The 11,817-nt window shown below is 41.8% G+C and overlaps 1 protein-coding gene across 2 annotated transcripts in view; it reads left to right on the forward strand.

Moving 5' to 3' along the window:
* The window catches only part of sh3pxd2b (SH3 and PX domains 2B), a 224,228-nt gene that overhangs the window by 45,115 nt on the left and 167,296 nt on the right, over positions 1-11,817 (forward strand). The gene's annotated exons all lie outside the window — the stretch shown is intronic.

Below are 11,817 nucleotides of genomic sequence, written 5' to 3' on the forward strand. Positions count from 1 at the left end.
GAATGATTCAAACGTTTAAAGCCATTTTTAATCTGAAACACTCCTCTAGAGCTGCTGCTACAGCAAAAACATGCTTTAAATAACTTTCAACAAACTCACTCACCATTTACATGGCAGTAAGCTCTCTTGAATTACTCAAACGGCTCAGGGTGGCGTCTCCACTCTGCGCCTTCTGCACTCAGCGCCACCGCTCCACTAAGCGGAAATGACGCACTCAGCGCCACCTCTCCATTAAGCGGAAGTCACGGAATGAGCGCCAATTTGTCATTAAACACAGTCCTGATCTAATAAAACATTTATTCACGGTTTTTCCTTCCAAAAACTGATGCACACTTTTCAATAAAGCACAGTTAAAAGGCGCATTTTCAAAACAAACCTGTTGCATTTGGCAAGGCAACTTTAATTAAACAAGTCAACTTTAATTAAGCAAGGCAACTTTACAATACAATACAATACCATTTATTGTCATTTGAGCCTCAGTGAGGCTCAAACGAAATTCCGTTTCCACAGCCATACAAACAAAGACAATTTCCTACAGACATACACACAATTTAATTCACACAAACATCCATCACAGTAATCCCACTGTGATGGAAGGCAATCCCCTGTTCTCCATTTCTCTCCCGATATCCATCCCCCAGGCGGGCGATGCTAAGTCCCATGGCCATTTCAGGCCGTGCCGGGCGATTTACGGCCCCGCTCCCGGTCTAAAGTCACAATGTTGGAGCCCCCGGCGGGCGCTGGAATGTCCCACGGCCATGAAGCCGTGCCGGGCGATGTACGTCCTCGCTCCGGGTCGTTCCAACCCCACGACACGGGCTGGAGATGTCACGTTGCGGGAGCTCCAGGAAGCAGTCTCTCCCCCCGGACCCGAGAGCTCCCGATGTCCCAGTCCACCGGACCTGCGGCTGCGTTGCTGGAGCATCCGAGCCCCAGGAGTCGAGTCGCAGCAGCGAGTCACCATCGCTCCCCACGCTCCGAGGCCGGCCAGCCCCACGATGGTGAGAAGTCTGCAGCTCCGCAGTCTCCCGAGCCCCCAGGTCGTTCAGGTTGGAGGCCGCTCCACGGTGCTAGGCCCCAACGACAACGGAGACCCGACAGGGAAAAGGTCGGGTCTCCCGGACAGGGAAGAGATTTTAAACAGTTCCCCGCCCCCCACATATACACATTTAAAACCTGTATTAAAAAAACACCAACACTACATTTAACTAGACAAAAAAAAAGAATGACAGGCTGTAGGGGCCGCTGCAACGGGTGAGTCGCGCCGCCAATGAGGTAGAACTTTAATTAGGCAAGGCAACTTTTGCATTCTGAAACCAACTTTTCAATTAGGCAAGGCAACTTTAGCATTCTCAAACCAAAACACACTTTTAGCAAGCATTTTCAAACCACATTAAGGGCATTCACAGTTTAGTAGACATGTGCTCAGTGTTATTCACAGCTCGGACGGAGAAACATGACCCTCTCCCTCCCCCATCATGCAGAGACTGGCTGATGCACTCAACACTTCCGGGTTTTATGGTCCCTCCGGAAGGGGCGTGTCCTTCAGGATAGAGAATCTCAACATTTTCTAAACACTAATAACTCTTTTATTTTTCATCGATGGGAAAAACCCTCTTGTCCTGCGCAGTGGAGGGGGACTCTGAGTAAGATGGCCAAAAATCACAGCCATAAGTGGCAGTGTTTTTTCTAAAATCAATATACAGAACTACAGGAAGTGGCCAAGATCAGACTTTTAGGAATATAGATTGTTTACTTTTTTTCACTGCAATTTGAGCAGTAAAATTTATCTGAAATATATCATCCCATTTAGAATAATATCTGAAAGAGTTGTGTGCCAGAAAAATGAGGCTGAATTGAAAAGTGCATTAAAAATATCGCTTAAATTTCAAAATGTTACGTTTGTGATGTAAATATATGTAAGGATGCAACCATGACAACTGTTTTATTACATTTCTCAGAATTAAAATATTTTGGCCAGTCAATTTGTTGTTGCAAATTCGTCGATATTGCTCCAAAGTGACACCATGCAAAGAATATGAACTTGTGTTGATGAGAATGCAATGTATTGGAAAGTTTTGAAATGGGAATTTTGGATGTATTGCATATAATGATCAAAAATAATGTTAAGGCCGTAGTCCAAGCATTACCGACTTAGCATCACCTTGCCTTCATGACCTCACCTGATGGGAGCTCTTTAAGTGATGGTTTCCATTGGGGAAAATTGTCCTGTATTCTGCTATCATATAGGGACTATATGTCTTTGGGAATAAGAATGGGCTCCACAAGTTTGGAACCATGAGTGAGACCATACTGACACAGATGGACAACTGTGGCAGAGAAGTCCATTTAGAGTTTTCCTGGTGGAAATAAAGGAATACTAATTCAGTGTCAGGGCCAACCTCCAGATTATCATACAGAAGACCAAGCTACGCATATGGAAAATATCATTTGCTTCCATTGGTTTTAAGTTCTAAAGACATTTTGGTACTTGATAGAATTTCTTAGCGTTTATATTCTTTCACTGAACATATATTCAATGTCAAAATTCTTCTACCAGAACATATGACGATGCACTTGCTCAGCAGATTGCCTAAGAACAATGAATGCGTATCAGAATTAACATGCAGTGAAATCCAGTGCATAATTTTCATTTAGGGCCATAGAGTCGATACAGCACAGAAACAGACCTTTCGACCGAACTTGTCCATACTAACTAAGATGTCCAATGTAAGCTGTACCCATTTGCCTGCATTAGACTCACAGCCCTCTAAACCGTTCCTATCCAAATGTCTTTAAAATATTGTTATTGTACCTGTCTCAATTACTTCCTCTGGCAGCCCATTCCCTGTACCCACCACCTTTTCTGTGAAAAAGTTACCCCCTTGGTTCCTCTTAAATTTTTCTCTTATGCCCTCTTAAGACTATACTATGCCCTCTAGTTCTTGATTCAAATACCCTGAGAAAAAGACTGAGCATTCATCTTATCTAATCTACTCATGATTCTATACATCTCTGTAAGATCACTACTCTGTGTGCGCTCCAAGGAATAAAGTCCTAGTCTGCCTAACCTCTCCCTGTGTCTTAGGCACTTGAGTCCTGGCAACATCCTTGTTAATCTTCTGTGTACTCTTTCCAAGTACGCGTTTAATTATTTTATACCCTATATTGTTGCCCTTCTGCGAATATATATTTAATATTGATGATTTGGAAGAGAGAATTAGAAGCAACACTCGCAAGTTTGCGGATGACACAAAGCTGGGTGGCAGTGTGAGCTGTGAAGAGGATGTTAGGAGGTTGCAGGGTGACCTGGGCAGGTTGAGTGAGTGGGCAGATGCATGGCAGATACGGTATAATATAGATAAATGTGAGGTTATCCACTTTGGCAGCAAAAACAAGGGGGCAGATTATTATCTCAATGGGGTTAGGTAAGGGGGAGGTGCAGCGAGACCGGTCACTGAAAGTTGGCTTACAGGTACAGCAGGAAGTGAAGAAAGCTAATGGAATGTTGGCATTATAACAAGAGGATTTCAGTATAGGAGTAAAGAGGTTCTTCCGCAGTTGTATAGGGCTCTGGTGAGACCACATCTGGAGTATTGTGTACAGTTTTGGTCTCCTAATTTGAGGAAGGACATCCTTGTGATTGAGGCAGTGCAGCGTAGATTCACGAGATTGATCCCTGGGATGGCGGGACTGTCTTGTGAGGAAAGATTGAATAGACTAAGCTTGTATTCACTGGAGTTTAGAAGGATGAGGGGGAATTCTTATAGAAACATATAAAATTATAAAAGGACTGGACAAACTAGATGCAGGAAAAATGTTCCCAATGTTGGGCGAGTCCAGAATCAGGGGCCACAGTCTTAGAATAAAGGGGAGGTTATTTAAGACTGAGGTGATAAAAAACTTTTTCACCCAGAGAGTTGTGAATTTATGGAATTCCCTGCCACAGAGGGCAGTGGAGGCCAAGTCACTGGATGGATTTAAGAGAGAGTTAGATTGAGCTCAGGGACTAGTGGAGTCAAGGGATATGGGGAGAAGGCAGGCACGGGTTATTGATAGGGGACGATCAGCCATGATCACAATGAATGGCGGTGCTGACTCGAAGGGCCGAATGGCCTCCTCTTGCACCTATTTTCTGTGTTTCTATGTTTCTAATATGGGATCAAAAGAGCACGGAGTGCAGTCGCATTCATGGTCTCTTCAGTCAATCGAGAGAAGCAAAAAAAAAAAAAATAATAAATCAAGACTGACCTCATAAATCAGGTCTGGCTCTCCATTTTGAAAAATAGTCGACCACTCTCCTAAACCAGAACATCTTGCCCAACATTATTCCTTGCCGCTGTAAGTGGAGCTTTGATCTCAGTGTAGGTCTGGAAACTGCCACTGAGAACTTTTGAAACTGATCCTATTTGCACAGGTTTGAAGGAGGTTCATTTTTCCACACTAAGTGTAGTGAGTGAATCACAGATGTCTGACTGCTTGGCAGTTATTGTGGTGGAAGACTGGTCCAAACTGAAACTTCAGAAGCATGAAGAAATATCTGTAATGCCAGGTCAACACTCAGATTCAGATTCAGATTCAGATTCAATTTTAATTGTCATTGTCAGTGTACAGTACAGAGACAACGAAATGCATTTAGCATCTCCCTTGAAGAGCGACATAGCAAACGATTTGAATAAATAATAATAAGTGTCCGGGGAGGGGGGGTGGTGATTGGCAGTCACCGAGGTACGTTGTTGAGTAGAGTGACAGCCGCCGGGAAGAAGCTGTTCCTCGACCTGCTGGTTCGGCAACGGAGAGACCTGTAGCGCCTCCCGGATGGTAGGAGGGTAAACAGTCCATGGTTGGGGTGAGAGCAGTCCTTGGCGATGCTGAGCGCCCTCCGCAGACAGCGCTTGCTTTGGACAGACTCAATGGAGGGGAGCGAGGAACCGGTGATGCGTTGGGCAATTTTCACCACCCTCTGCAATGCCTTCCGGTCGGAGACAGAGCAGTTGCCATACCATACTGTGATGCAGTTGGTAAGGATGCTCTCGATGGTGCAGCGGTAGAAGTTCACCAGGATCTGAGGAGACAGATGGACCTTCTTCAGTCTCCTCAGGAAGAAGAGACGCTGATGAGCCTTCTTGATCAGAGTAGAGGTATTGTGGGTCCAAGAGAGGTCATCGGAGATGTTGACTCCCAGGAACCTGAAGCTAGAAACACGTTCCACCCCCCGTCCCGTTAATGAGCTCCTTGGTCTTCTTGGAGTTAAGGGCCAGGTTGTTGTCAGCGCACCATGCTGCTAAGTGCTGGACCTCCTCCCTGTAGGCCAACTCATCGTTGTTGCTGATGAGGCCAATCACCGTTGTATCATCTGCATACTTGATGATGGTGTTAGTGCCATGTACAGGTGTGCAGTCATAGGTGAAGAGGGAGTAGAGGAGGGGGCTCAGCACACAGCCCTGTGGAATGCCGGTGGTCAGGGTGAGGGTTGAAGAGGTGTGCTTGTCTAACCTCACAGACTGGGGTCTGTTGGTTAGAAAGTCCAGTATCCAGTTGCAGAGGGAGGGGTCGATGCCCAGGTTACCGAGTTTGGTGATCAGTTTTGATGGTATAATGGTGTTGAATGCTGAGCTGTAATCGATGAACAGCATTCTTACGTAAGTGTCTCTGTTGTCGAGGTGGGAGAGGGCGGAGTGAACACTCTGCCTGTATACAAGGCTTCATAAAGGATTAAGCATTTCTGGAGAACCAAATATTGACTTTTATTCTGTAACCTTTAGTCAACACCTAGATTATCTCAGAAGGAACTGCAGGTGCTGATTTACACTGAAGATAGACACAAAATGCTGGAGTAACTCAGTGGGTCAGGCAGGATCTCTGGAGAAAAATAATATGTGACATTTCAGGTTCGAGACTTCTACAGACCTAGATTGTGTATATCTGCCTCTGCTTTCACAGGTTCTGATGTATCTAAGTCCATTCAGGTCACATTCAGGACTCACCTTTGTCCTTGTTAACCTGTCAATAGATCTGCCCAGCAACTGGACTTGGATGTAGATTTAGATGCTGGCAGTTTGGACTTGAGCAAGTCTGGTTTTCACTCACTAGCCTCGATTCAGAGAAGGATGCCAGAACATTAGGATCCTGGAGCAAGGCAGGCAGCAGCAAAAATCCTACAGCGAGCAAGGTAGCCCACTCCTGCTAAATCCAATGGGCTGACGTGTAGTACGCAACGGAGCGGAACGTCGGCCTTTTCTTCGGCCATTTCTGTAATCCATCCCGACTTTGTATATCCCTCTCGCAGTGTAATCAGCGTTGTGGGGGAACAGTTTGCGTCTGTGATATAGGGTTAGATTCATAATTATGTTAATTCATAATTCTGTTAAATTTTGTTAAAGATGAATATGTTAACAAATTCTGATTCTGTTGTCTTTTTTTTAAATATTTTTTTTAAAACATTTCTTTTTAAATGGCTCATGTGCTGTTTTTGAGTTGATTTTTTGTATTACACTTGCACTCTGTAATTTATCTAATCACACTGTTCACAACTGCGGTATTTGGAAAAATAATAGCAATATGAAGATTCCAGTTGCTCTACTCTTGGAATGTTCCTTAATGTTCCTTAATGATCTTTTGTGTCTATGGAATTGCTTTTCAACAATAAAATGGGTCTGGTCTTCCCAATAGCCAGAGAGTGGAATGAGATCTGTCTGTAATGGTTGGGTTGTCTAAATAAAGTATTTAACCAAATAAAATTTGTTTTGAGCAAGATTAACAAATTATGTATAACTTAAGGACGATTTTATTCAGCGACCATACAACTGATTAGGTAGACAAAAGTGCTGGAGAAACTCAGCGGGTGCAGCAGCATCTACGGAGCGACAGAAATAGGCAACGTTTTGGGCCGAAACCCAAGGGTTTCTGCAGTTCCATCTTAATACAACTGATTAGATTGTGTAGGAAAGAACACACATACACACACATATATGAATGTGATATAGATGTATATAATCATATAACACACACATATATATTTCTCTAGATTTTTATATATAATGATCAAATTTATTTTGGACACAAGGCCCAGACATTACATAAAAATACATTGCAAATCTCCCCGCAACTTTACCCTGGCGTCCCAGCCGTGCTGATCCGGGCCAGACTTCCCACACGCTGTATAAGGTACACAGGCATCTTTTTGCTTTTTATTGTGAGGCAGAGAGGCAGAATGAAAATGAAGAGATTTTTACCAAAGATCATTGATCTTTCCGTAACCAGATTCCGTCTCCGAACTAGTATCTTTGCTCCGCTATGGGATCTTTGGTGCGGAGACGGAAGCCCGTTACGGAAATGGGGCGAAAGATTACCCATGACCCTACTACTTTTTTTTCCGTCGAGTGGACTATCTTGCTCGCTACAGGATCTTTGGGCAGCAGTGAGAGTTTTACCTTCAGGCAAGACCTACACAATTTGAATGAAAATCAATAAGGAATAGTCATTAGATTTGGCAGTTATGTTAATCTCAAAAGAAATAGACATTATTATGGAAGCAACAATGATTATTTTATCTGACAATTTCAAATTTAAATTTATTGCTCTGCACTTTGTGGGTAGATGCACCTTAATTTGATTTTTTTTTTAAAAATGAACCCATTGTTGTCAACTTTGTTTAAATTGATGGATTCATTGAGCTTAATGGTGCTCCACTGTATCCACTGGACAGACTCACAGGCTGCGCTCCCCACATACTTGCGCCTGGTGCACTTTAGATGGTGAGATAATCTTTCACAGCCCTTTCTCTTCCCCTCCTTGAGCCCAGTAGCAAGGATTGAATGCCAGCTGGAGCCGGCACGGTGCAGTGCAGATGTCCCACCCCCAAACATCTCTGTCACCCTTTTGGAGGGAATGAAGAAGAAAAACTACGGCTTCTGTCAAAGCTCTCGGTGCATTAAAAAATGTTTAAATGTATATTTCTTCAGTCTAAAGATTTTCAAGATTTTCTTTAAAGATTTTATTTTATATCACAAGATAATTTAAAAGCCATTTGAAGTAATGAAAAACATTAAATCAAAATAATAATTAGGTGTGAAGAAGGGTCTTGTCCCAAAACGTCACTAATTCTTTCTCTCCAGAGATGCTGCTTGTCCTGCTGAGTTGCTCCAGCATTTTGTGTCTATCTTTGGTATAAACCAGTGAATGCAGTTCCTTCCTATTTGTGTGCACTTCCTATAAGATCGTATTTTTCCTCAAATTGTAGTCTGAGAATTCACCCCTGCAATCGATAGGTTGTCAGATCTGTGTAGTGTCCACGTACTGATTTTTCTCTTAAAATGCTGAACAATTCAGGCAAGACCGGGCCCTGCTTTTGAACCTCATAAAAAATCTGTTCATAACCAGTGGATTCCTAGTACATGAACACACGACTGGGTTAGAGTTTATTTTGAGTAGCTGTGGGCAGTAGTTGCATTTGGACAAAGTTGTAAACGGAAGATAACTTTAGCAGTTTTTATTTTACCAATGAAGCATTGCATGCTATTTTAAAGCTTATGTATGTGATTGCTCTGTCAAGCATGCTGGAGCTGTGTTGATGATAATGTTTTAAATCTTTACAAATTTTCTAAACTTGTGCTTGGAGAATAAATTTGTGAACGTCTTCACTTTGAGCCATGGCTCAGCTGTCGAGCACAGCTCTGAATTGTCAGTCGACTATAGATACATGTCCGTGCATCTGCTAATTAGAAACACCACCAGTATTTCGACCAGATCCTCTTATTTGGAACAGGTTTTTTTAGTGCTGGCCTCTTGTTATTTTGTTGCTGCAGGCATTTTGGAAGTGGATGCATTAACTGTGTGCCCTTGCAACGGAATACTGGATCCATACAAATATCCTCTTGTTTCAGTGGAGACTAAGAGTTATAACGTTAGGAGAAGCATTCAGTTCTAATGATTCATTTAACCTCAGAATGATATAGTTGCATATTTTGGAGCTATTGCGAACAACGATTAAATTGTTCCATTTCAAAATGAAGCCAGCTTTTGTTACTCCTTTTGTAGACAATTATGAGATTGTTCTTTCACCAGATGAAGATGACTTTTTATTACTCCTATCCTGTGTGGCATGCAATCAGATCTTAAGATGGTTGAACAAGCTTGGTGTCTGGATTCTGTCATTTCAGCAACGATCATCATAATTCCAAACCACCCTGTTACATTTTGTTCCAAGTGCTGGGTGGCATGGGATCTCTTGCATAATTTCTGTCAGATTTTAGGCTGCTCTTTAAAGCTTCTTGTTGAAAAGAGTATGTCATATTTGATACTAAACTAATATTGCTTAATTTACATATCCCTCACCATTACTAACATGCACTAATCCTGTTAGAAATATTCCATTCAAATGATAACCTATAAATATATTGGAATTACACATACCCTGGTGATGGAAAGGCACTACATTGGGAAATTAAGATATTTTTTTTAAACGGGAGGTCACGGTGGAGCATGGTGAAGTTAATATTCCTTTGAATGGCACCGATAAATGAAGTGGGAGAAAATACAGGATAATCAACTAAAAATAAATTGTAAAGCAAAACCAAATGATATTAAACAGTCCAGCACTAAAAGATTTTCATAATTTTGTTGTGTCAGAAGGAACAGTCGATACTGATTCAAACTGTCTGAAGAAGGAAGGTACACAAAAATGCTGGAGTAACTCAGCGGGTGCAGGAGCATCTATGGAGCGAAGGAAATAGGTGACGTTTCGGGCCGAAACACTTCTTCAGACTGTCAGAAGAAGGATTCTGATCTGAAAGTCACCTATTCCTTTTCTCCAGTGATGCTGCATGACCATTGAGTTACTCCAGCATTTTGTGTCTATTTTCATAATTTCACTTCTGCTTATCAATTTCTATGAATATTTTTCCTTTCATTTAGTTTCTTCCTGTATCCCCCCATGTATTCTCCTTGAAAGTGAAATTTTAATAGATGGGCAGGAAGCCAGTGGAATTGGGATCAACTGTCCATAAGTCTTTCCGCCAGGTATAATTGGTGTTATTGCTGGGCATTGGGCAAACATCTAGCCAGCTTCCTTGAGATGACCCATTAGTACTTGGGTAAATCAACGGGTAACAATTTGACTGCGACAGAGGTTGCAGAAGGCCAGATTAACCCCAGAACAGCATATTTGCATGTCAAGGTGCAAGAAAGGCGTTTAGAACTTGTCTTTTCATGTCAGCACTTTTGCTTTCATCCATGTTTTGGTGAAATCTGGAGGAATATAATGCTTTACCCTTGCTGCCCATGCTGTTACATTTTTATCCAGACTCGGTATATGAAGAATCAGTTTATATTGAAACCAATGCAATAGTGAGTCTGCATTCAAATGTATAGGATAGAATGTGCACCTTTTAATGCTGATTTCTGAATAAACTATGAACTAGTCTCAGGACAATTTGTGGGGAATAACTGAGTGAATCTCTCGTGGTGAGGCCATGATGGGGATGAGCAGGAGGTGCTGGAACAGCAACTGAACAGGAAACAAAGTTGAGCTAAATTAAACAGCTGGTTCAGCCGAGTGCAGTGCAAACTTGGAGACCTGTTACTCCTTCTGACCGGGCTCATTGCAACCCTTAGGACGGGACATAGAATTCAACAGCCATGCATAACCAGCCTTTCCACTTTTATGAGAATTGGCCAGTTCTGATGAAAAGTCATTAACCTATATTGTCATTAACCAGTAATTGTTCTCTACAAACCCTGGCTCTGTTTTATTTTGCCTCACATAATTCTGGTGCTTTCTTTTCTTTCTCTCTTTCTTATTCCCTTTGCACACTTCCTTCAGACAGTTCAGTTGCAATTTTAGACCCTCTTGAGCATTCAGTCTCTTAGCCTCAAGCTCATCACACACATTCTCTTTGTTCGTTTCATTTCTCTTCCTTCCTATAATTTAAAGTGTGTTTTGCTTGCTAAGTTTTCTTGTTCTGTGTGGTAATTATTTCTTCCAATATATCTGCTGCCTGATGTGTTGAGTATGTATAGCACTTTTTTGTCCAGATATTTCAGCATCTGCAGTGTTTTGCTTTATATGTGTTAGTTTTCTTTTCCTTTTGCTTTCAGTTCTCTGTTTTCATTCATCTCAAATATGTTCAATAAACCTTTGTCAATGTAGCCACCACCTCTGTCACTTATGTAATCTGTTCTCTCAAATCTCCTGTGTAGGAAGGAACTGCAGCTGCTGGTTTAAACCGAAGATAGACACAAAAAGTTGGAGTAACTCAGTGGGTCAGACAGCATGTCTGGAGAAAAGGGATAGGTGACGTTTTGGGTTGAGACCCTTCTTCAGACTTAGACTCTGAGGAAGGGTCTTGATCCGAAACGTCACCTATTCCTTTTCTCCAGAGATGCCGTCTGGTCCGCTGAGTTACTCAAGCTTTTTGTGTCTCTCTCTCTTATCTCCTAACGAGTACAAGCTTTCTTTTTGTTTTTTACACTTCCCACCTACCTCTTGCAAGAAAGATTTTAAGAAGCAAATACTTGTGCATGGTTTTAATACCTACTTTTTTTTTTACCAGTTTCCACCACGTTTGGAATAAATATTCTGTCAGTGTACTCCTTTGTGATCTTTGAGATTATTATAATTTTGAGTGAAATATTGCTTCAATAACTTTGCCTAAAGTTGAGCTGAACAAACACTTAACTAAGGTTAAAACAAAAATCCTAAAATGTCTCTCTTATGTGTTGTCAAATATAGGATGTCTTGATTATAAAAGAAGATCAATAAATAATCAGTTTACATTGAAACAATTCTGTACCTGGTTCATGGTCGAATGATTAATT

This window comes from Leucoraja erinacea, chromosome 11, assembly GCF_028641065.1.
Source record: "Leucoraja erinacea ecotype New England chromosome 11, Leri_hhj_1, whole genome shotgun sequence".
Lineage (NCBI taxonomy): Eukaryota > Metazoa > Chordata > Chondrichthyes > Rajiformes > Rajidae > Leucoraja > Leucoraja erinaceus.